At 47.8% G+C, this 27,037-nt stretch overlaps 1 protein-coding gene across 7 annotated transcripts in view; it reads right to left on the minus strand.

Moving 5' to 3' along the window:
* Positions 1-26,690, minus strand: part of nrcama (neuronal cell adhesion molecule a) — a 478,378-nt gene extending 451,688 nt beyond the window's left edge. For all 7 annotated transcript variants that reach the window (XM_038780573.1, XM_038780570.1, XM_038780576.1 and 4 more), the window contains exon 1: positions 26,333-26,690. The gene's annotated coding sequence lies outside the window, so the exon portion shown is untranslated. The remainder of the gene's footprint in view (positions 1-26,332) is intronic.
* Between the last annotated feature and the right edge of the window lie 347 nt (positions 26,691-27,037).

Below are 27,037 nucleotides of genomic sequence, written 5' to 3' on the forward strand. Positions count from 1 at the left end.
GACACCGAGGGCAATTTAGCATGGCCAATCCACCTAACCTGCACATCTTTGGACTGTGGGAGAAAACCCACGCACAAACGGGGAGAACGTGCAGACTCTGCACAGACAGTGACCCATGCCAGGAATCGAACCTGGGACTCTGGAGCTGTGAAGCAATTGTGCTAACCACTATGCTACCGTGCTGCCCTCAAAGGTGTTTAAGGTGTCACATAAACGCACGATGTTATTCAGTAGGGTTGAAAAGTTTGTAAGTGAGAAAACCGAGAGAAATCAGAGTTTAATTTTCCTGCGCTCACCTCACTTCTCTGCTGTAGTTTCACAGGTGGCAGCTACCCTGCGCCAACACATCCGACTGATTGTGCACAAGTCTCAACTATTCGACTGTTTGAGAACTTCATCGCTTTGGGCTCAACTAGCCTCGCCTGCAGCCTGCAGATGCCACCATCTCTGCACAGTGCACGAGCAGGGAATACTGCAGTTAAGATCTCCATTTCTGGCTGATGTTTTCCTCCAGAGTACCACAGAAACGGAGGCCAACTGGTTCGAGAGTAAGGTCAGAGAAGGTGGAGTCAGGGGAATGGGTTGCTAACTGGCTTTGTTACAGAACGCAGAGAGGGGGAATAAAGGGTCGTTCTTCGGAGAGGCAGAAGGTCACTACATTACACTGGAATCAGTTCCGTTCACAAATTGCAATCGCGATTTGGACTTTGGAATCAAAAATGCAATTTCTAAGTTTTCAGGTGACATCAAATTGGAGGTATGATCAAAAATTACAGAACATAGAACATAGAACAGTACAGCACAGAACAGGCCCTTCGGCCCTCAATGTTGTGCCGAACAATGATCACCCTACTTTAAACCCACGTAACCCGTATACCCATAACCCAACAATCCCCCCATTAACCTTACACTACGGGCAATTTAGCATGGCCAATCCACCTAACCCGCACATCTTTGGACTGTGGGAGGAAACCGGAGCACCCGGAGGAAACCCACGCACACACGGGGAGGACGTGCAGACTCCGCACAGACAGTGACCCAGCCGGGAATCGAACCTGGGACCCTGGAGCTGTGAAGCATTGATGCTAACCACCATGCTACCGTGAGGCCCCCAACACTGTGTTGGCGCAGGGTAGCTGCCACCTGTGAAACTACAGCAGAGAAGTGAGGTGAGCGCAGGAAAATTAAACTCTGATTTCTCTCGGTTTTCTCACTTACAGGAACACTATCTGGGGATTCAAGTGGCCAAGGATTGGGGGCAGCTTCACAAGTTAAATTTGGGCAAAGCAGTGGATCAAATGAGAAGGGATTTTTGTAGATGGGACAGGATTCAGATGGTGACGATGACTGTCCTTCCGAGACTGCTTTTTTTTTTCTCCTGATTTTTGTCCCAAAGGCTTTTTTCAGAAGTATGAATGTGGCAATATTGAGGTTTACATGGGCGGGTAAAACCCCGAGAGTAACGAGAACACTCCTGGAATAGGCCCGCATGGGAAGGGGGATTGGCTCTATTAACTATTACTGGGCTGCCAACATATCAATGGTCAGGAAGTGGGTAGTGGAGGAGGGGTCGGTCTGGGAGCGGATGGAGACGAATCTTGCTGAGATGGAGGGACTCAGAGCCCCCAAAATCAGGTGTGGGGGTCAGCGATATTGTAGAGTTTCTCAGTCTGGAGAAAATCTAGTTCGCTCCAAGAGGATCAATACAGGGATCCTGCAAAAGTAGGAGTCTGGAGACTTTACTGACGGCGCCCCTGCCGTTCTCGCCGGCTTGGTATTCCACAAGTCCTGTGGTGGTGGCAGCCCTGAGGGTGTGGGGGCAATGGAGGCAGCATATGAGACTGGAGGGGCCGTCAGTGTGGTCACCGATCTGAGACAATCACCGGTTTGTCCCGGGGGTTTTAAGGTATGGCAGCGGACAGGGATTGAGAGGTTTGGGGCTCTATTCATCCAGGGGGGCTTTACGACCTTGGAGACATTCAAGGAGGGTTTTGATTTGCCATGTGGGAATGGGTTTCGGTATCTTCAAGTGCGAGGCTTTGTACGGAGACAGGTCCCGAGCTTTCCTCACCTCCTCCTGAGGGGACTACAGGATAAAGTGCTGTCAAAAACAGGTTGGAGATGGGAAGGTTTCGGACATATATAGGGAATTGCTAGAATGGGAAGGGGCCCCTATCAGAGAGGTGGAGGAGCTGGAAACTGAACTGTGGGGAAAAAGCCTTGAAAAGGGTAAATGCATCCTCGTCCTGTGCTAGACAGCTTGATTCAGTTCAAGGTGGTCCACAAGGCCCACATGACGGTAGCTCGGATGAGTAGGTTCTTCAAGGAGGTGAAGGACAGATGTGGGCGGTGTGGGGGTAGCCCGGCCAACCATGTTCATATGTTTTGGGCATGTCCAAAACTGAGGGAATTCTGGCAGGGATTTGCAGATGTTATGTCGGAAGTCCTGGAAGGTAGGGTAATTCCCGAGTCCAGAATTAGCAATATTTGGGGTGTCGGAAGATCCGGGGGCAAAGGGGGAGAGGGAGGCCGATATCCTGGCCTTCTCCTCCCTGGTGCCCCGGAGATGAATCTTGCTGAGATGGTGGGACTCCGAGCCCCCGGAAACAGGAGTGTGGGTCAGCGATATGGTAGGTTTCTCAGTCTGGAGAAACTCAAGTTCGCTCTAAGAGGATCAATACAGGGATTCACCTGGAGTTGACAGCCGTTCATCGATTTCTTTAACAAAAACTGAATGTCAGCAGTAAGGAGGGAAAGGGAAAATGTGGGGGTAGGAAAATAGGAGGCATGGTAATGTTAAACAAGGATAGGGAATTTAGTATCTGGGTAATTGGGGATAGGGCGGGAGAAGTGGTCTATTGTGTGCTGTTATTTTAGGGGATATTTTGTGCGTCGATCTGCGTGGTTGTTTTAGAAATGTCAATATGTTAAATTGTGAAAATCACAAATGCTTCAATAAAATATTTTCTAAAAGAAAATTAGAGGAACACGGCAGGAAACAATTGGCAAATGAAGTTCAACACACATATATGTGAGGTCGAACATTTTGGTAGATAGAACAAGGAGGATACTTACTACTGGAAGGTGCAAGGTTGGGTGGGGTAATGGGCCAAAAGGAATTTTGTTCCTTTTGGAACAAAGGTTTTGGAAAAAAGGAACAAATACATCAATCACTAAAAGTTGTGCCAGTATGGAAAGGTCATTAAAAAAAAACAAGGTTTTGCTTATAAAGTGACACAAGTCAGGAAATTATACAAAACCTGTACTAAACCTTGGCTAGACCACACTTCAAATAGGATTTTTACAGTGCAGAAGCAGGCCATTCGGCCCATCAAGCCTGCACCCTGACTAGGCCTACTCCCCCGCCCTCTCTCTTTAACCTCCCCTAACCCGCACATCTTTGGACACTTAACGGGCAAATAGCATAGACAATCCACCTAACATGCACCATGTTTGGACTGTGGGAGGAAACCGGAGCACCCGGAGGAAACTCACGCAGACACGGGAAGAACGTACAAACTACACACAGACAGTGACCCGAGGCAAGAATCGAATCCGGGTCCCTGGCGCTGTGGGGCAGCAGTGCTCACCACTGTGATGTCGCCCATTTAATGTTGCAGACAGTTCTAGTCACCATAGTATTAAAGGGATAAGAGAGGCACTGGAGTGAGTGCGGCGAAGAATCAGAAGATGATACAAGAATTGCTTACAGATCAGGAAAGGATTTTCAGGCTAGTCTCTATTCCCTTGGGGGGGGGGGAAAGAAAGGTTGAGGAGTAATCTAATAGAAGTCATCAAAATTCTGAAAGCTATTGATAGTGTAGACTCGGGACAATATATTTGCTTTGTGGGGAAGAGCATAACTGGAGGCCATCAATATAAAGATAGTCAACAAGAAATCCTGCAGGAATTCAGAAGAAGATTTACCCAAACTGCTAATAATGTGGAACTAATTACCACAGGGCGTGTTTAAGTGGATAGTATTTGTCCTTCTAGGCAAAGATGACCATGCTCATTATCTGCAGTGTTTGGTACTGTTCCAATGGGTATGTATATGACTGCAAAGGCTCTCCTGCCCCAGGACATCCTGCTGTAAATAGGACAGGCTACCACACTCGGATTTCCTCTCCTTGCGTTTTGTCTCTGCATCTGATATGCATTTGGGCACAAACAGAGTTTGAGCTTTGTTTTTGACTTGGTTGCGCCAAGTGCAACAATCCTGGACGAGCTTCTCCCCGAACCTGGTAGTCAATATCAAAAACTCCTAAATGAAGCCTTCAGAGAGTGTCCTTGTAGCACTTCCTTCAACCCCCATGAGTGCACATCCCCGACTCAAGCTCTCCACAGAAAATTCATTTTGGTAAACTATTGTCAGGAATTCTGGCTACGTGACCAGTCTAACTCAGTTGTGCCTGTCTCAGTATAGTGTGATCTTGGAATGCCAACTCGGGTGAGCACCCCAGTCTGGAAACTCAAGTGAAAGCGGTTGAGCTTCTTGGCAGGGTGCTGGTTACAGTTTGAGTCTCACGTGCATCAAGCAGTGTGGACAGGACTATTACTCTATTGACTTTTAGTTTGGTGGGCAGACTTAGTCCTCTTTATTCCCAGGCTGATGTTCAAAGTTTGCTGAAGGCTCCACCTGTTTTGGCAATTCTTGCATATATCTCAGCATCGATGTAGACAGTCAGAGAGAGTGTGCTGTCGAGATGAGAGAATCCACTGCTGACAGGTTCTGGTCATTGACGGGTACCTTGGGCTCAAAACAAATCTTTTCTGGAGCAGTCTGCTACATTACGTCAGTTTACCTTGTGCTGAAGTTGTCGCAGACATTGAAGTAAAAGTCCATTCTACATTGCTTGTCCAGCTCTGAATCAGCAGCTCGTGCACAATCATCGGCAAACAGGAAATGGTGAGGTACGACCCCGGTGACCTTGGTCTTTGCCTGGAGTGGTCTCAGGTTGAGCAGCTTCCCGTCGATATGATATCTGATTTTGATGCCAGGATCACCATCATGGAAGGCATCAGAGAGCATGAGGGAGAAAAACATGCTGAAGAGAGTTGGTGCTAGCAGACAGTCCTGTTTAACTCATGGAAATGAGTCAAAAGACTCACCGTTATCCAGGGTACAAATGAACACACGGTTACAGAACTGGCAAACCATTCGGATGAATTTCTCAAAGCAGCTGATTTTCTCCATTACCCTCCAAAGACCCTCACAGCTGACTGTATCAAAGGTTTTGGTCAGGTCAACAAACATTGTGCAGAGGTCCATGTTCTATTCTTGGCATTCCTCCTGGAACTCTCTCACTGCAAACACCATGTCAGCAATTCCTCAACCATTCTGCCAGAGGGTCAGTACCATTTCAGAAAAGGAAGCACAGGTGTGTTTAAGAAGCGAAAAAAGCATTTGATGGAGGCGAGGGGGAGAGAGGGGGATTATGATGTTACATTTAGCAGAAAGAAAAGCGTGAAGAGTCTGGAGTGGAGCACAAACACCAGCATAGACTAGTTGGGCCGAATGGCCTCATTTTGTGCTCAATTTCCAATGTATTCCTTTCATCATCCCAACCACACAACCCTGGCTGCGACTAGCTAACCTAGCACAGAGCAAGAACTTAAAGATAAAAGCGAATTACTGCGGATGCTGGAATCTGAAACAAAAAGAGAGAATACTGCATAACCTCAGCAGGTCCCACAGCATCTGTGGAGAGAGGAGGGAGCTAACGTTTTGAGGTCTGGATGACGCTTTGTCATTAGAATGAGGACTTGCCTGATCTGGTAACTCAGCTACTCTCAGTGTTGGCTCGCTGAAGTATTTAGTGGGCAAGGCCAGTTTGATGGAACGTTAATGTGAGCACTGCACATTGAGATGATAGCTCCAATCCTCATGAGTGAGTTCAGTATAAAAAGGTGCCAGAACACCAAACCAGATTTGCTGATTTATCTTCTAAGTGTTGATCCACAAGTCAAAATATTGTGTCTATTTCATCCTTCGTTAATGGCAGTACGTTATTTGAGGGACAGACTCGGCAACGTAAAGTTGAAGCTGGATAAGTTCAAAATTAATCTGCGGAAACAATATTTCAGCGAGCGAGTGGTTGGTCTGTAGCATGGGTACCCGGCGAGACAGTGAAAACTGTTGGGTATTGATTCATTCAGATGTAAACCACAACAGATTTCCTTCAGAAATGCGATAGAGTGGCATTCTCCCTGGTAACATTTATTCCTGAAACCATATCAGTTAATTATCTGGTCATTATCTCATTGCTGTTTGTAGGGGGTTGCGGTGTGCAAATTACATGCTATGTTTCCTCTATTATAACAGAAATTACACCTCAAATAAAAAAGCACTTCAGTGGTGCTAAACGATTTTCTGAGTGCCTGAAGGAAGCTGTATAAATGCAAGTATTTATTTTAATTTGAGGCATTTATGTAAGTGGAAGGTGCTTGGGAGGAAATGACGCCTTTGGAGTTGTGATTCCCCAAACTCTCTGCCATGGAGGTTGTTCTTGGGCCAATTCTGGTTCTGTTGCAGGCTAATTGATAAGAGATTGATAAGAGATTGATAGTGTAACTTCCAGGATGGGAGAAGGCAAACCAAGTGAACTGAGCTCCTCTGCCATCTAGGACAGTGTTTTTCAAACTTTGTTTTCGGTAACCCATTTTTACCAACCGGTCAACCTTCGCGACCCACGCCGGCCGACCTTCGCGACCCACGCCGGCCGACCTTCACGACCCACGCCGGCCGACCTTCACGACCCACGCCGGCCGACCTTCGCGACCCACGCCGGCCGACCTTCGCGACCCACGCCAGCCGACCTTCACGACCCACGCCGGCCGACCTTCGCGACCCACGCCGGCCGACCTTCGCGACCCACGCCGGCCGACCTTCGTGACCCACCATTTTCTCTTACCTTGTTTGTTGCTGACAAAAATGGAGGAAATTGTTTTGGATCCCTTTGGCCCCAATTGTCCCTTTGGCCCCAATTGTCCCTTTGGCCCCTGAACTTGTAAAAAAAAAGGCTGCGACCATATAAAAAAAATGCAGCCACACTGCACATGCTTGCCCCTTCATCAGTGCGCATGCGCATAGTTTTGTGCATGCGCACCGATGATCGGGCACGCATGCGTAGTGCGGCCACATTTTCTTTATCCGTTCCTGGTCATTTTGAAGACTGCTTGCATCCGGCATTATTAAAAGCTGGCTGCTGCAGCTGTTGTATGGGGATTTGCACGATGGGGAGCGCCACAACGGACGGCTCCGTGACGCACCCGGGGATCGCACCCCCGAGTTTGACAATGCCTGATCTAGGAATCCCCGTGTTCCATTGGATCCACCAATACCCACACCGGATGGCTGAGTACCCCACTTATAAATGCAAGTGTGCGCACAGACTTCGGGACAAGCTGCCTGCATACCATTACATACAGTGGCAATGGTGCAGATCAACACAGCCCAGCTGAAAGGCCGGCTGCATGAAAAATAAGGAGTCCTTCACTTCCAATTAAAAGAAAAGGCATGATTGAATGGCAGCAAGAGACAAATGACAACCCAATAGACTGAAGGACATGAGCATCAATCACCACGGCTTGTGCCTGGATGAGTACATTTCACAGGGTTTGTTCAGTACTGCTCCACAAGCCATGTATAAACAAATGGGAAGGACCTTACTTTCAGCCCTGGGAGAGGAAGAGACTGACCAAGGGGATGAAAGATTGCTGGAGGTACACAGCAGAACAAAAGCCCACTCGTCTTTCTCTCTCAGATGCCGATGGAGCTGCCCTGCATTCATACACACAGTTATGTTCCTGTTGTCAATGGACAAATTCATCTCACGTCGTTGAGCTATAATCAACTCAAAGAACATTTGTTTGACTACCTTAATTCCAACTCCTCTTTCCTTCCTCTAATCTTACACGATCTTGGGGGAGGGTAATCGTGGGACTCTTCGAAACAACAGTTGATGGCGAAGAAGGTGGTTGTAGACTGCGCCAAGAGATCAACGGGCTAGTCAAGTGGGCAGAACAGTGGCAGATTGAGTTCAATTAGGGCAGTGCGAGGTAATGCATTTGAGGAAGGCTAACAAAATAAGGGAATACACAATAAATGGCAAGGCACTGAAGTGTAAAGGAATAGAGGTACCTCGGAATGTGTGAAAACAGCACCCCACACTACTTTTTTGAACATCTCCCTCAAACCCCATCAGATATCACAAGACTTCACTCAAGCATATTACAAAGTATATTTTGGAACGGGGGTCTATTTCAGGGAGCACTCAACAGCTTATGACATCAGCTTAGCGCTGAATGCATCATGGATGCTCTGACCTGGGTTTATATAGCTATGATAACGTTGACCAATTGTTATATCCGTGCTAGTCAAATTGGAGCACAATGTAAATCCAGTGCATCATACCAAGGAAGTCAGGATTTGGAAATCTATGAATTAATCCATTCAAAATATATGATGTGGAGATGCCGGCGTTGGACTGGGGTGAGCACAGTAAGAAGTCTTACAACACCAGGTTAAAGTCCAACAGGTTTGATTCAAACACGAGCTTTCGGAGCGCAGAAGGAGCTGCACTCCGAAAGCTAGTGTTTGAATCAAACCTGTTGGACTTTAACCTGGTGTTGTAAGACTTCTTACTGTATTCAAAATATAGTCACAGCAACAAAATATCTCCTCTTTGGGAGCGTAAAATTGTGGCAGTACTCTCGGGTGTTGGATGATGAAGTCATCACAATTGCGATGCACTCCACAGTTCAACAACTGGCTGGGCACTGGAGAGTCTCAACTTTTGTGCTGTGCAATGGTGATCAGAGCATTTCAGCTTTTCTTTCCTAACCTGCACCTTTCCGACTGGCCTATTCTCTCTCTCTGCAGCACTCCGAAACTGGTCGAAAAATAACATGCGGGAAGATCAATACTACATTATGTGCATTCAGCTGTCTGCAAACAGTGTAGCCACAGAGGCAGAAATTACAATCAGTGACCGCCACTATTATCCCGAGGGCAGAACAAATTACTTATTGGAATAAAGGTTACACAAAAGGCGACATCAGTTTGTGTGTTCTCTCCTCCATGTTACTAATGGCACAGGAGATTTCATCTAATCTCATTCTCCTGTAAAATTATGCCTCACACAAAATTGTAGAGGAAAATTAATCTGTCCAACATCCATTCCATCGATTCAATCCAGTTACCTATTAATAAAAAAAGAGCGTAGTTCACGCAGGAGACCCGATACTGGCGTTGCACTGTGCTTGCCATCAATTTAACATGAAAAGGAATATTGGAAACGTGAACCGTGGACAAAATGCTGGAGACACACACACCAAGGGGTCAATCGGCATCATCGGAAGGCAAAGGGTGGATTCAATATTTCCTCAGGACTGACTGCACACAGATTTTTAGCCATCTGCTCTCTCCACAGATGCCACTTGAACTGCTGCATTTCTGAAGCATTTGCTGGCGTTACCTCATCCAAGAGTGAACTGGGATGGAAAGGAAACTCCAAGAGAGGCTGAATGCAAGACTACGAGCAAGAGGCTCACACTGACACGAACCGCACTGCCTTCCTTTCCTCATCCACCATTTTGTTTTCTTTGCACCAACAATGGCCACTAGAGTCTCTGGTTTGGTAGCAGGGGGCTGGATTCTCCGCCCCGCCCCATTTCGGTTTCAACCCACCGGCGGGACGCTCCGTTATGCCGGCAGGTCAATGAGGTTTCCCGTTGTGGGGCAGCCGCCGGTCTGCCGGCAAAACGGGGCATACCGCCGGTGGAGAATCCAGCCCAGGATTCCCATCCAAGTCACAGGGTCATATGCGGAGACTAGGGGTGAAATCCATTTCGGGCAGGGTACCCGGTGAGAATCCCACGGCTATTCCGGCACGATTCCCATCACAATTCACCCCCACGGTCATTGGGCTGGTTTCTCCGCAGCTTTGTGCTGAAATTGCAGCCGGCGCGGGGGCGGAGAATCCACTTTCACCATAATCGGGTCGGGCGCCGGTTCTCCGGGACCCAAAATTCAGCGTGATTGCTGAGTGCGCCGCGCAGCTGGGCGACCATTGACAGTGGGCCGCCCAGCAAACCACCGTACCCAACTGACTGACTTCCCGACGGCATGGAACTACCTGTTGCCAGTTGGAATTCTGACTCTGTCCGCGGCCATCCTGGTCGGGGGCGGGGGGGGGTGGATTGGACACCGGTGGGGGCCTTATAGGGGCCGGGGGTTAGATCCGCGTGGTTCAATGCTCAGGTGCATGGTCGATCGGGGGAAGGTCTCATTTTTCCCTCTGGATCCGCAGTCCGAAGCTGCCATGGACTCCGCCGGGTCCTTGCTAGCCCCCTGCAGGCGATTGAATTAGCTCAACCTCCCCCGCCCCGCCGCTCAACAGATATGGGCAACACCCCAACCCTCTACCCCAGAGCGGCAACCTCCCCCTGCCCCAATCACTAAATATCCACATCACCCAGGGTTGAGGGAGACTCGGCCCAACCCCCATCCATCCGGCATTGGGGCACTGCTCCCAACACCCCCGCCACCCAAGTGAGCACACCCCACTATGGGGTCACTGTGGGCCCCCCTTCATGCGCAATCCCTTTCATGGTTATGGTAACCTCCCGCCAGACAGTGCCAATCTGGCACTCGGCATGTGCCAACCTAGAAGTGCCATGTCTCCCACCACCCAGGGGCTCAAATAGCCTTCAAGCGACGAACCCCTCCCCCCTCCCTGCCGGCGTAGTTATCACGTCTGGTTTCTGTTTTTGAAAACCAGTACAGAGTCACTGGTGGCCTCAGGCTGGGTAGGGCTGGTGAATCCTGGAAGCTGGGAACATAGGCCTCGGATGGGCTGAGCATATTTAAATGAGTTTAAAAACACATTTAAATATGTAAGTCTGGTTCACCCCCAGCGAGGGTGTGCTCCAGATTGCGTCAGACGCCTCGGATCAGAACGATCGCAATGTGTTCGGCACAGGGTGCGATTCCCATTTAGGATCTCGCCCTCTCTTCTCAGGATATAGCTGGAGGTGCGCCTGGCACAACATGGGGAGGGCGGGGCTGAAATGTTGGCCATCCAGTTAGATACTGTTTTCTTTATTCCTTCAAGGGACGTGGGCATCACTGGCTTAGCCACAGCCACCCCTCATTGCATGGGGCTGCAGGAGCCCACCAAACTCTCCCACTATACAAGACTAAAATAAAGGTACCATAGTCCCAGATGACCAGAGGTTGCTGTCCCCTATGAGGGAGAGAATTGACTGGTGGTGGTTTAACCTGAAGGTCACCGCAGCTCAGGCGAGGGGCAAGATTGAAAAGGCGGGACCTTCGTGAATAGCCAGTACGGGAATTGAACCTGGGCTGTTGGCGTCACTCCGCATCATGCACCAGCTGTCCAGCCCACTGAGCTAAAGGTAGTTACAGCTACAGATGGACTATTCGCAGCAGAGCCTGTCAGCCCATTAATCAGCCAGTGAATCATTCCACCCGCTCACAGTGAGCTCCTTCAGGGAAGAGTGGGGAGTTGCACAGACAATCACTAACGATTTCATACGGACTGCTTCTTGCTGAGATGTCAACATCTTCCATGCATTTATTCGTCAGTCCTGCCCCATTTTCTGAAAGCTTCCACCTTCCTGAGACTCGGTTCCACGGACACTCATAGAACATAGAACAGTACAGCACAGAACAGGCCCTTCGGCCCTCGATGTTGTGCCGAGCAATGATCACCCTACTCAACCCCACGTATCCACCCTATACCCGTAACCCAACAACCCCCCCTTAACCTTACTTTTAAAAACACTACGGGCAATTTAGCATGGCCAATCCACCTAACCCGCACATCTTTGGACTGTGGGAGGAAACCGGAGCACCCGGAGGAAACCCACGCACACACGGGGAGGACGTGCAGACTCCGCACAGACAGTGACCCAGCCGGGAACCGAACCTGGGACCCTGGAGCTGTGAAGCATTTATGCTAACCACCATGCTACCGTGCTGCTCGTATATCACTCAATTACAATTCACCCTGGATGGGTCTAATGGTTGCAGCCCTGGGCTGCTGAAGATCAGTGGAGTAATCCAAATTTGGTTGAGACCGCGTAACACAGCAGAGACAGCACCAAATTTAGGATTATTTGGCTCCTAGAATTTATAAAAACCCAGAGCAGCACATCTACTCACAGTTGCAAGATCTTAAATATATCCCAAAGCTCAAGTTTTACAACAGTGCTGGAGAACACAATGATATAAAAGCAAGCAGCGTCATTATAACATTTCTTGATCACAAAGCCCTTCATACACAATGAATTCCTTTTGGAATACCATGACAATTGTTAAATAGCCAAACACAGCAGCCATTATGCATTTGCAATATCCTGTAAACGGGAGATGAATGAGCAGTCAATCTCTTGTTGATGAACCTACACTTGATGCCACGAGACGCTGAGCACCGAGACACTCGACTGCGTCTCATGGCACGCTCCACTGAGAAAATAATAACTTTGAATCCACTGCTGGCAAAACTAACTTGTCAAACAACACGCTCACAATCAAATGTCGCTCGGTATTTTAAAAGGGGTGCCGATGTAGCCATTTTAAGTGCAATAGCCAGCTTGCCAAACCAGCCAGCTTCTCCTGGTTAGCTGGAGAGCGGTGAGGTTACTGCAGTCAACACTCAAATGGGTTGAGTGTGTGTGGGCAATGTGGAGGCTGGGGACAGGGTGGGATGAAACACAGCTCTATCTTCTGCGTGACCCACTGGCAGGAAAGATAGCTGCTCCCTCAATCTTGGCTTGGTGGTAAAACTCTCACATCTTAATCAGAAAGTTAAGGTTTAGCGAAAAGCACTAAATCTGAGGTGACACTCCAGTGCAGGACCGAGGGAGTGCTTCACTGTCGGAGGGGCAGTCTTTCGAATGAGACATTAAAGCAGTCTGTCAGAACCTGTAAGTTGTTTGCTGCATTTCCATGCGTAGGCTTCAAAGGTTTGGCCATTCGATTTGTAAAGTGGCTTCAGAGTGGACCGAGGTCACAAATCGTACTCAGTCACAGAGTTTTACACAGCACAGAGAGCTCCTTCAGCCCACCATGCCTGCGTCGGCCATCAAACACCTATCTTACATTTTTGGTCTGTAGCCTTGTAAGCTCCGGCATTTCGTGCACAGCTAAATGCTTCTTAAATGTTGTGAGGCTTCCTGCCTCTACCACCCAGTGAGTTCCAGATTCCCACCGCCCTTTGGTGAAAACGTTTTTCCTCAAATCCCCTGCTCCTCAACTTAAATCTATGCCCCCTGGATTTTGACCCCTTTACGAGAGGAAAAGTTTTCCTATCTACATTCCTCAGAATTTTGTACAGCTTGATGCGCTTGCTGCCCCCCCCCCCCCCCCCCCCACACGTCCCCCCAGCCAGAAAACAACCCCAGCCAAACCAGCCGCTCGTCATAGCTGAAACCCTCCAGCCAGGCGACATCCTGGTAAATCTCCTTTGCACCCTCTCTAGTGCAATCACATCCTTCCTGTAGTGTGGCTACCAGAGCTGCACACAGTACTCTAGCTGTGGCCTAACGAGTGTTTAATACAGCTCCATCATAACCTCCCTGCTCTTATTTCTATTCCTCGGTTAATAAAGGCAAATAGCCCACATGCCTTCTTAACCACCTTGTCTACCTGTGCTGATGTCTTCAGGCATCTATCGACATGCATCCCAAGGTTCCTTTGATTCTCTATACTTCCAAACGTCCTACAGTTCATTGCCTTGCCTTGCTCATCCTCCCAAAATGCATCACCTCTCACTTTTCAGGGTTAAATTGCATTTGGCACTGTTCTGCCCATCTGATCAGCCCGGCTATATGGCCCTGTAATCGAAGACTTTCCTCCTCGCTCTTTACCTCAGCATGAATTTTCAGGCCATCAGCGAGCTTACTGATCATACCCCCCACATTCACATCATTAAGGTACACTACAAACAGCAAGGGACCCAGCACCGATCCCTGCAGGCTGCGGTACACAACTGGATACAGGCTTCCAGTCACAAAAACAATCTTCGACCATCACCCTCTACCTCCAACCACCAAGCTGATTTGGGTACAATTTGCCAAATTGCCCTGGATCCCATGGGTTCTCAAGTTCTTGATGAATCTCCCGTGTGGAACGTTATCAAAAGCCTTACTGATAGACAGCACGGTGGCGCAGTGGGCTAGCCCGGCTGCCTCACGACGCTGAGGTCCCAGGTTCGATCCCGGCTCTGGGTCACTGTCCGTGTGGAGTTTGCACGTTCCCCCCGTGCTTGCGTGGGTTTCGCCCCCACAACACAAAGATGTGGCTGATAGGTGGATTGGCCACGCTAAATTACCCCTTGATTGTAAAAAATTAATTGGGCACACTAAATTTATTTTTAAAAAGCCTTACTGAAATCCAGTAGACCACATCAACTGCACTGCCCTCATCTACACATTTATTTACCTCCTCGAAAATTCAATCAAATTTGTTAGACATGCACTCCCCTGACTATTCTTGTTTAATCCTTGCCTCTCCAGGTGGAGGTTAATTCTGTCCCTCAGAAACATTTCTATTAATTTCCCAACTGTTAATGTTACACTCACTGGCCTGTAATGACCTAGTTTTTCCCTACTTCCCTTCTTGAATAATAGTACCCACATTAGCCGCCCTCCTGTCCTCTGGCACACCCACTGTGGCCAGAGAGGATTTGAAAATTAGTGTCAGAGCCCCTGCAATCTCCTCCCTTGTCTCACACAGCACCCTAGGATACATCTCAACTAGGCCTGAGGATTTATTCACTTTTAAGTCTGCGACAACTGCTAACACCTCCTCTCTCTCAATGCTAATCTGTTTAATTATATCACAGCCCCCCCCCCCCCACCCCGCCTTATTTCTATACTTAAATCGTCCTTCTCCGTTGTGAATACAGATGTAAAATACTCATTTAATACCTCGCATACATCTTCCAGCTCCACACACAGGTTGCCATTTTGGTCTCAAATGGGCCCTACTCTTTCCCTGGTTACCCTCTTGCTCACAATACACTTATAAAACACCTTGGGATTTTCCTGTATTTTGCCCATCAGCGTTTCTTCATGCCCCTCTTTGATCTCCTAATTTCTTTTCTATGCACCCCACTGAACTTTCTATGCTCTCAGGCACCCACTGTTTTGACCCCCCCCCCTAAATCTGGCATAGTTTTTCTATTTTCCTTCATCCAAAGCTACATATCCCTCGACTTCCAGGGTTCTCTGACCTTATTGATCCCAGCCTTAACCCTTACGGGAACCATGATGTGGAGATGCCGGCGTTGGACTGGGGTGAGCACAGTAAGAAGTCTTACAACACCAGGTTAAAGTCCAACAGGTTTGTTTCAAACACGAGCTTTCGGAGCACGGCTCCTTCTTCAGGTGAATGGAACCTTCACCTGAAGAAGGAGCCGTGCTCCGAAAGCTCGTGTTTGAAACAAACCTGTTGGACTTTAACCTGGTGTTGTAAGACTTCTTACTGTCCTTACGGGAACAGCAGAGCAGTGGAAGGAATTCCTTTTTGAATGATTCCCACTGCTCTGATGTTGATCTTCTTACAAGTAGCCGGTCCAAGTCCACCTCGGCCAGATCCTGCCTTATTCTATTAAGACAGTCTTTCCCCTAGTTCGGAAGCCTTGGGCGGGGTTTACCAGCTGTTCACTCAGGTGAGATATCCCGGTCCCATGCCGGTGCATGGGTTTCCCGGCAACGTGGATACAGCCAATGAGAAATCCCATTGACAACAGCGGGACCATTAGATCCCGCTGGCGAGCCTCCTCCGCCACTGAAAAACATTCAGTAGGTTGAGTAAATCCCACCCCTTATTTTCAGCCTATCCTTGGCCTTTCCCATAAATCTACAGATGGACTATTCGCATGACCACTCGTTATGACCACTATCGGCTGGTCACCATCAGCTGTTAAGGGGGCGGGGGCAAAGTGGGGTGTTTGATTGATGTTAGCGGGTTGGGTTCGGGGGTTTTGTTTTGTTTTTTCTTTGTGTGTTTTAAAATGTTAAAATATCAAAATGTTGAATTAAAATATTTTCAGAAAACAAAGTTATGGTCACTATTACCGAGATGGTCCCCCACCGACACCTCGACCACCTGCCTGGCTTAATTCCCTAAAGTTATGTCAAGCACTGCCTCCTCTCTTGTAGGACTTTCTGGCTCTCTGGATGCACTAAGAATTCCACCCCCTACAAGCCTTTCACGCTTGGCCTATCCCAATTAATATTGGAGAAGTTGAAATCCCCTACAATCATTACCCTATTATTTTTACACTTGTGAGACTTGTCTACATATCTGTTCTTCTATTTTTCCCTGACTTTTTGGGACCTACAGTACACTCCCATAAACTTTATTGCCCCCAAGTTCCACCCATAGGCCTCAATTGAAGAGCCTCAGATATCTTCCCTCCTCCTCACTACAGTAGTTAACTCCTTGATCAATACTGCAACACCACTTCCTCTTTTACACACCCACCTCTTGCCTGAAGATTCTACATGCTGGAATATTGAGCTGCCAGTCCTGACCCCTCCCTCAACCATGTTTCTGTGATAGCAATAATATCATACCCTCATGAGTTAATTAGCACCCACAATTCATCAGCCTTACCTGTAAGACACCTTACATTAAAATAAATGTCATCCAGCCTTGCCATATTCTGTTGTGCATTAACATGTCTCTCGTTGCACTGCCTTCCAGACTGAATTAGTTTTTCTTCTAAATTTGGCTATTCACCGCTACCCCAAAGTAGCCCCATCCCTTGACCCAACCCTCCTATTAGTTTAAACCCTCCCCCCAACAACACTGATGTGGAGATGCCGGCGTTGGACTGGCATGAGCACAGTAAAAAGTCTTACAACACCAGGTTAAAGTCCAACAGGTTTGTTTCAAACACTAGCTTTCGGAGCACTGCTCCTTCCTCAGATGAAGGAGCAATGCTCTGAAAGCTAGTGATTTGAAACAAACCTGTTGGACTTTAACCTGGTGTTGCAAGACTTCTTACTGTGCCCAGCAATACTAACAAATCTCTCGCAAGTATGTTGGTCCTATTCCGGTTCAGATGCAACCAGTCCGACTTGTACAGGTCCTACCTTCCCCAGAAATGGATCCAATGATCCAGGAAACTAAAGCCCTCCATCCTATGCCATCTCTTCAGCCACACATTCATCTGCTCTATCGTCCTGTTCCCATAATCGCGGTGCTGGTAGTAATACAGAGGTTACAACCTTTTGAGCTCCTGCTTTTAAATCTGCAACCTAGCTCCCTAAATTCTTGCTGCAGGACCTGATCCCTCTTTCTACTTATGTTGTTGGTGGTACTATGCCACGACCTCTGCTGGTTCATCCTCCCTCTTCAGAATTCCCTGCAGCTACTTAGTGACATCCTTGCCTCCAGCACTAGGGAGGCAACACACCACCTTGGAGTCATGTCTACGACTGCAGAAATGCCTGTCTGCAGCCCTCAGTCTAGAATAGGGTCACCTACCACTATTGCTCTTAATACTCCTCCCCCCGGTACAGCTGAGTTACCCACAGTGCTGTGAACTTGGCTCTGGCTGCATTCCCCAGAGGAACCATCACTCTCACCGTCTTCCAACACAGAAAAACAGTTCTCGAGTGTGATGCAATTGGGGGCTTTCCTGACTGCCTGTCGCATTCTTCTGACTGGGACGGGGGGGGGGGGGGGGGGGGGGAGGAGGCGGTTACCCATTCCCTCTCTGACTGCACTTCCTTAAACTGTGGGGTGACTACATCTACATATAACATTTTATTGAACTTACAGTGCAGAAGGAGGCCCTTCGACCCATCAAGTCTGCGCCAGCTACTGGAAAGAGCACCTCACTTATGCCCACGCCTCCACTCTATCCCCATAACCCAACCTAACCTTTTTGGTCACTAAGGGCAATTTATCATGGCCAATCCACCTAACCTGCGCATCTTTGGACTGTGGGAGGAAACCGGAGCACCCAGAGGAAACCCACGCAGACACGGGGAGAACGTGCAGACTCCGCACAGACAGTGACCCAGGCCGGGAATCGAACCTTCCAGCAGCTCCACTGGAGCAAGCTTTTTTCTTTCTCTCTGCAGTTCAGGGCCCAATTTTTTTTCCCATAAGGGGAGAGCTTATACTAAAGCTGCGCCACACTAATGCAAGAGCAAAGCTGGAGTCGTTTATGAAATAAACCAATTGCAAACACGGACAGCACGGTAGCATTGTGGATAGCACAATCGCTTCAGCTCCAGGGTCCCAGGTTCGATTCCGGCTTGGGTCACTGTCTGTGCGGAGTCTGCACATCCTCCCAGTGCGTGCGTGGGTTTCCTCCGGGTGCTCTGGTTTCCTCCCACAGTCCAAAGATGTGCAGGTTAGGTGGATTGGCCATGATAAAATTGCCCTTAGTGTCCAAAATTGCTCTTAGTGTTGGGTGGGGTTACTGAGTTATGGGGATAGGGTGTTGACCTTGGGTAGGGGGTAGGGTGCTCTTTCCAAGAGCCGGTGCAGACTCGATGGGCCGAATGGCCTCCTTCTGCACTGTAAATTCTATGATAAAAACTATGTTAGAGCTTAATCCAAACTTTGCTTTATTATGCAAATACAATTGGGCACCTCCCCGACCCCACCCAGTGAGGGGTTCTGGCAGACATGGATGGCAAGCTCCTATTTGTGCACTAAACCATCAGGCTGAAAGTGGCACTGGAATCTGTTCCACTAGCTGGTGCAGGTAATATGCACCCTCTGGGCTTATTTTTATTTGGCAGATTGCATGTGATAGAATTTCATTATTCATGATTCTACTAGCAGGCTTGCCAAGCGAAGGCACACAATGCAAAGTGCTGGAATTAACCCAAGCCTAATTTAAGCAATTCATTTGAATTCTTTTGATATCTGGTCAAAATGTTAAATTATTTCTTTTTTTTTAAACACAAAATTAAAGAAACAACGATTTTGGGGGTCTTTCTTACTCTGGTTCCTTCCATTGCTGAAAGCATCGACTTGCTAAGAGTCATTACTGATGTGTCGTCTTCAGGTCAGAGGGTCTTCTGGCTGAGAACATCACAGCTGAGACCCAATTCGACACACAACCTGGCATCTTAAAATTGCAACTGCAACCTTCTGCAAGGTTTGCTGGCAAGTGAACAGGACAGAGGGACCCTTCCTGAAACCTGTGCATTGCTGTCAGGAAAGCACATTTCTTCTTTGGGTGGCACACTGTTCCAGCTTTGGGTGACTGTCTGTGCGGAGTCTGCACGTCCTCCTTGTGTCTGCGTGGGTTTTCTCCGGGTGCTCCGGTTTCCTCCCACAGGCCAAAAATGTGCAGCTGAGGTGGATTGGTCATGCTAAATTTCCCCTTATTGTCCAAGGATGTGTAGGTCAGGTTGGGGCGGGGGAGCGGGCCTAGATACAGTGATCTTTCAGAAGGGCGGTGCAGACTCGATGAGCCGAATGGTATTCTATTGCTAGTCATTCTATATGACTAATTGAACCCGTCACAAGATCCAAATGTAGATATTAGCACATCTGACTGCAACAAATACTTCAGGGAAAAAAAATCTCTTAATCCTGTGGTCATCAAGGATACCGGTGCTGGACAATTGGAGGATTTTGCTTTTCACACACACAGATCCAATTTTAACTCTCTGTTAATGGAATGGATTTTGAGCCAGTTCAAACCTGGTCAACACTCATGCACTTTTACTTGCCCGGTGAATCACAGGTTTGATGCAGGACAAAGATCCCGTTTATGCCCCAGTAACTTGATTTAGTCCCTCGTTCAGAAGAACAGTCATCCTCAACTCCATCAGGGTGACATTTTCCCGTACTCAGAGGAGTCACCCGATCTCCTCTCTGAACAAGGCCTCACAGGGAGTTTTTATGCAAGTCCATGCCTATCAGGGCAGGAAGCAATGATAACTATTTTTTTTCACACAGGTCTCTGAAAAGCAAAGGAAATGTTCACCCTGGGCTGGATTTGAATCCAGGTCCAAGAGACAAGCAAGCTTGGTAGTCTAACCAATTCCACAACTCACATCTACAATAATGCTAGCTTCATCTGGATTCAATATTTAGCTTTAATTTCAAATTTTTCATAAACCACACACTGCTCTCAATAGCACGCACAAAGTATTCTTTCCAGGGTGCAGCAGTAACACAACATTATCATGCATTGCAGGAGCACTTTCTTTTCCCGTAACAGCCTTCCCGAACAGGCGCCGGAATGTGGCGACTAGGGGCTTTTCACAGAAACTTCATTTGAAGCCTACTCGTGACAATAAGCGATTTTCATTTCATTTCATTATACAGTACCACAGATTCTGTCTCACTTTCACTTTGGCTTGTACATGCCTTTATACCAAGTTGTGAACATGATTTAAGATTACCCCACGACTAAACACAAATGTCAAGCAGTGACTCCTGGACATCGGGAGATCCTTTGTCGGGGGCGGGAAAATCGATCAATGCGGACCTCAAATAATCCTCTAACGGAACTTGAATGCCACCATTCTTTCTAAAAATAAGTTGTTCATACCTATGGAGCAAATTCCAGTCCAATACAATGGAAAGGTGCAATCCGACAACTACCAAAATATGGTTTTGTTAGCATAGTTTAGTTACAAATAGAGGTTTGTTATCTTTGCTGAATAAACACCCTGATGAAAATGCTCAAGAATAATACATGTTCAATTAATCATTAATTAAGTCTGTGAATATACAAGAAATGCCAGAAGTGTGCAGATGTTCACACATTTGAATTCCAATCTATGCAAATTTGAATTACAAACACACAATGGAAATCTGCATGTGTCTACAGATAATACAAATTAACTTCAACCCTATCAATTACACACAAGAGCAATTTTTTGCATTGCAAATATTAATATTTTTTCTGTTCATGCTGCTTTGCATTTCGGCAATGATTTTCTGTCTGCATGTTTTATTTATTTAGTGGTTTCTGTTCTCGTGAATATTCCCCCCGTTGTTTTGTGCTCCCTTTCATAGGAAGAATTTAAAAGCAATGGGAAATGCTGCATAGATACCGCCCTGTGACAGTCACAAGATTTCACTGAAGCTGAGAAAGGTAATTGGGAACTTAACTGAAGTCTCCAAGATTATAAAGGGTTTTGGCAGAGTAAAGCACAATAAAATAGTTTCCCTAATTGTTGGTGAGATAATGAAGAGGGCTTAAAAGGAAGGTCCCCCCCCCAAATCCCCCAGGAAAATAAAAAGTAGAACCTCTTTACACGGGATGGCAACTAGAAATGGAATGCTACATCCCCAACCATTGTACAAACAAGGAACTCGATTGTTGTTTGAAAGAGAGGAATATGGGACGATTTGGGGATTAGGCAGATGCTTGTGGAGTAAACCTGTTGCACTGTATCCTATTCAACTATTCGTCTCTCAGGACACATGACCATCATTGGACTCAAAGGGTGGGGCGGTGGTTAGCACTGCTTCCTCACAGCGCAGGGACCCGGGTTCAATTCCAGCCTCAGGTAACAGTCTATGTGGAGTGTACACTTTCTGACCTTGTTTGCGTAGGTTTCCTTCATGTCCCAGTTTCCTCCCACCAGTCCAAAGATGTGCGGGTTAGGTGGATTGGCCATGTTAAATTGCCCCTTAGTGTCCAAAGGGTAAGGCGGGGTGACGGGGATAGTCGGGGCATGGGCCTAGGTAGGGTGTTCTTTCCAAGGGTCGGTGCAGACTCGATGGGCCGAATGGCCTCCTTCTGCATTGTAGAGATTCTATGATCTTCCTCCTGCAATCACCAGACTTTTGAGGCTCAGTATCTTGCGATTTACCTCGACCAACCCCCCCCCCTCACTTTGAAACTTTGGTAGTGGAGATACTCCGTACCGTGGGATTTTTTGGTTTTACTTTCATTTCCCAGTGAAACAAAGCTCCACAAAATGCACAATGCAACATCACAAAATGGCTCCCCCGGCGCTTCAATGTGACGTTCCCATCAGTGAAATGGAAATATGGCCATTCTCCATTGCAGAAGGAAATAAACATGACTTGCAAAGTATTTTTTCTGAAGCCAGTGATCCATTCAAAATGGAATTTAACCGTGAGATGGAGATTGGTCAACAGCTGCACGAGAGAGAATGAGTTAAATAGGGTAAGTTGTAATTGGACAACAGTGAGAGTGTTGGGAGGAGGGAGATGATTTGGGAGGACATGCTTGCAGCACAGGAATCCTCCAATAATATCCACACAAACAGCCTTCAAGTTAAAGTCTGCAGTTTATAGAGCAGGAGGAGGCCTTTTGGCCCTTCAAGCCTGCTCCGCCACTCATCACGATCATGGCTGATCATCCAACTTAATAGCCCAATCCTGCTTTCTCCCCATAGCCTTTGATCCCATTTTCCCCAATGTTTCCTCCATAAGTATTTGCAGGTCAAATCCCAAGCTCCTACTCAATCCCTGAATCTTTCCATATCCCTCTCTTTCAAGCATTAATTTAATTATTTGCTTCAACAATGGATTGTGACATGAAATTTCACTCTCCCCCTCGCAACCCCCCCTCCCCCCTTCTCTGTAGAGAGGCTGTAATTTTCAAATTACCTCTAATTATTTTTTGTGGCCGCCTTACATTTATGCCCAATTATTATCATAGATTCCCTACAGTACCGCAAGAGGACATTCTGCCCATTGAGTCTCTGAAAGAGCACCCTACCTGGCCCACTCTCCCGTCCATCCCACCCCATCCCCGTAGCCTAACTTGCACATCCCTGGACACTCAGGACAATTTAACATGGCCAATCCACCCAACCTGCACATTTTTGGACTGTGGGAGGAAATCGGAGCACCCAGGGGAAACCCACGCGGACACGGGGAGAACGTGCAGACTCCGCACAGACAGTGACCCAAGGCTGACACCAAACCAGGGTCTCTGGTGCTGTGAGGCAGTAGTGCTGGCCACTTGTCAACAACAACCAGTGGGAACAATTCTATTATAATTTATTTTTAGCAAAACCCTTCATAACATTGAAGACCTCAATCAAGTTCCCACTCCTCAATCTTCACAAAATGTTTCTTAATGACTGTAACACTCTGTGGAATCGAACATCATCCACTCCACAGAAAGAGAATTGCTTCAGATTTTAGCCTTGTAACAGCTCAGGTACCGAAAACACAGGTAAACAAGCAATAAAAAGCCATATTTTGTCATAATTATTTTGAAGCCAGGGATCCACAGTTTTTCTCTCATTTTATTGAAGGCATTTTCAATATAGACATAACCAAGAGATACAAAAGCCAACCATTGCAACTGAAAACAAACCCTTCCCTCCCTGTAGCCCCACCTCCCACTCACCCCAGCACCCACCCCACTTTCCAGTTTGTCATCCCACCCAAACATAAACTTCACCCCCCCCACCCCCCGCCACTGACGACTCAATAGTCCTTAAAGAAGTCGATGAACAGCTTCCACCTCAAGGTAAACCCGTCCTCCGAACCTCGAATGGCGGTGAACTTGATCTTTTCCAAATGCAGGAACTCTGCCAAATCGCTCAGCCATACTCCTGCCTTCGCCGGCTGCTCCGAGTCCCACCAGCAGAATGAAATCCGTCTCCGGGCTATCAGGGAGGCAAAGGCCAACAAGTCGGCCTCTCTCCCCACCTGTACTCCCGGGTCCTCTGATACTCCAAATATCGCCACCTCTGGACTCGGAGCTACCTCTACACCCAAAATCTTTGTCTTACATCCGAAAATCCCTTTCAACGCCCCCTCAATCTCGGACATGTCCAAATATATGCACATAATTCACCGACCTCCCTGCACACCACCCACACCTATCCTCCATGGAAAGAACCAACTCATCCTGCACACCGTCATGTGGGCCCTGTGCATCATCTTAAATTGGATAAGGCCTGGTCTTGCACATGACAAGGACGCATTCACCCTCCACAGAGCTTCACTCCATACTCCAGCCCCCAACGCCCCACCCACCTCCTCCTCCCACTTACGCATAACTTCCTCCAGGGGAGCACAGCCCCTCTTCATCAACTCCCGACATATATCCGCAACCTTGCCCTCCCCTATTTCACCCTCGGACAGAAGCTTAACCTACAGCACCGGGGGCGGCAGCATCGGAGATAACGGCACCTCTTTGCTCAATAAGTCCCTAGCCTGCAGATACCTGAACCCCTTCAGCAACTGGGAATAGTGTTTCTCTTTAATAATGTGAAAGATAGGCAGCCCAGTCCCAGGTTGTTACAAATACCGCTTGAATCACAACGCTACAAAGCCTACCCATTTATGAGACCTGTTACACAGTTGTTGTGATCTGGAATGTGCTGCCTGAAGGGGGTGTTGGAAACAGATTGGCCAGTAACTCGCATAAGGGCACTGGGAAAGCAAGATTACAGGGACAAGAGCAAGACAGTGGGATTAATGGGATAGCTCTTTCAAAGAGGCGATGGGAGCACAAGCTGAATGGTTTGTATTATTTTATGATTGATGACAAAACCATGCAAGTTGCTGAAAGCCATGTCACCGCGCACATTCCAGTTGCTCGACTGTGGCCAACACCAGCCGTCAAAGAACAAAGGGTCAAGGCATTCAGTACACAAACCATGCTAAAGACACAAGGACCTTTCTCAAACCTTCCTGTTCCCCTGGGTGCCCTGCTAAGATCTAACGATTCAATGTGAGCAGGCTAAAGACATTGGAAATCGTACTGGATGAATCATGGCCAAGAAAACAAATCATTCCGTCCCACTACCATTAACTAACTCCTCTGGAAAAAAAACATTTAAACTGGTCAAAATTCCTCCATCAAAAATATAGTTTATGCTGGATACATCACACGGAAAATGCAACTTTAACAGGGATACACTACAGGGCGGGGTGGTTGGTAGAATTGCTGGGATCAGCCTGTGCAGTGAAGAACATGTTTTACATTCTGGCTACACACTCTGGAGCACAGTACCTCTCTTTCCTCTTTGTCAGAAAATTTCAGCTGATCATTCCCACACATGCACATCCTCCAGAAAATCCCACCTGTTGCAGAGTGTCTCGTTGCAAAAGGAACACAGCTCAATTGATCGAGCGCAGTCAAATTTGATTTTGTACGACATGGCCTTCCAAGGCCAAGGCTTTGGGCAAACCCCCCCCCCCACACCACATTAATAACCAATAGGCTGCTGGCTCACCCTGGCGGTGCCAGTCCCGTTTTATTTGAGATTCTGAGCAGGATCTGGGGGGGGGGGGGGGGGGAAACTAGTGGCCCTGATTTGAAGGAGGAGGGTTTAAAGAAAAACATTGGATGAGCAATGGTTCCTTCATGCAGAGACAGCAAGCCAAAGTGCTTTAAAAACGCACAACACCACCAATGGGAAGATAGATGCCTGGTCTGATCACTAGTCATTAACCTTTGGAAAGGTAAGGAAGGGGATCAGTCCCACCAGCCTAGATGAGAGAGGGCGGTGACACAGGATGCTGCCCTCTGAGGTGTTTTTATGGGGGAGCTGGAACGCGAGAGCTTGAAACTGACGCTGAAATGTACAATCTATAGACAAGTGCAGCTTCGACACAGTGCCCGCTCTTCATTACATTAGACGGGGGGGGGGGGGGAGAGAAGGCTGTTATTCCCCAGTGTCTACCACAGCTGTCCTCTGCGTTACCACCTGACACTCGGGGTTTAATCGCACTTTAAAGTAAAGAATCGCGTCCTGCACTGATTCGCCCACACCTTTGTAATAGGGAGGAGAAAAAAAATGTGGGTTTTTTTTTTGCAGGGTGTCAGGGAATTCTGAATACCTCCAACCCATAACCCAAGGAGGAGGTTTGTTAAAAAAAATGACATTCCCTTAATTCACTTTGGAAGTTAAAAATAAAAATACAAGCTTGAAGACATGCAGGGGGATTAACCGGAGTGTTAATGATTGAAGTCTTGCCACGGTATCTCTCTGTAGGTTCAGCATCTCAGCCCACCTCACCGGTCTGGAAGAGATCAGCAAACCCTCCTCTCTGCCCACCCCAGCCCCGGGGAGGAGGGGGAGGGGGGGGGGGCTGTATTCAGGCAGGAAAATGTGGCATTTCCCCCCAAACCCGTGGGCAAATCTATGTCATTCTCTCTCCCTCCCTCCCCGAGATTTCCATCGCAAGGTGCCAATATCACCGGTTGCTAGGCGGACTTGGGAGCTGCCAAAATGACACAGTTTATCTGCAGCAGTATCACCTTCAATGCTCACACCCGCCCCCAAAGAAATAAACAAGATCATTCGCAAAATGCAAACCTCCTACCAAAAAAATAATAATAAAGCTAAATGTATAATAAACACTTACCAGATGTGTGGTTGAACAAGCAGTTGTCTTGGAGAGAGTGGGAGAGGTGTTGAAACAAATTCTGACCATCAATTTCAAACGGGGGTAGGAGAAGGGGGGGAAAAAAAATAAGGAGAGCGTTTACAAATAGAAGAGGTTTGATGCAGCAGCACCAACTAAATAAACGCCGTGCTTAAAGGGCAAAGTGACTGGGAGCGTCCGGGTTGCCGCTGCTTGCAAACTCCAGCCCGACCGACGCTGCGACACGGGCGCTGAGTCTGTGTTGCCCCCTTTGACTGAAAAGCAGCCTTGCTCCCCGCTCCCTGCCTCCCCGGCCCCACTGCTGCAATCCTATCCTGCGCTGCTGCAGCCAAGACCGCAGCGACACCAGCGGCGTGTCTGCTCCAGGAACCTGACAGTGGCTGGCAAGCTGCCTCAGCTTCCCCCACCCCTTCGCAAGATGCGCCCACCTTCTCCGCCTACATCGCCAAAGGAACCACTGCGAGGGAGGGCATGGGAGATGGGATGATTCTCCTCATCATTTTTTTTTACAAAACGACGCCTTGGCTTAAATCACACCATGGCGAGTGCAGGAAATCTTAACACAATAATAATCTTTATTTGTGTCACAAGTAGGCTTACAATGAAATTAGCGTGGAAACTCCCTGGTCGCCACACTCCAGCGCCTGTTCAGGTACACGGAGGGATCATTCAGAATGTCCAATT

This window comes from Scyliorhinus canicula, chromosome 20 (assembly GCF_902713615.1).
Source record: "Scyliorhinus canicula chromosome 20, sScyCan1.1, whole genome shotgun sequence".
Classification (NCBI taxonomy): Eukaryota; Metazoa; Chordata; class Chondrichthyes; order Carcharhiniformes; family Scyliorhinidae; genus Scyliorhinus; species Scyliorhinus canicula.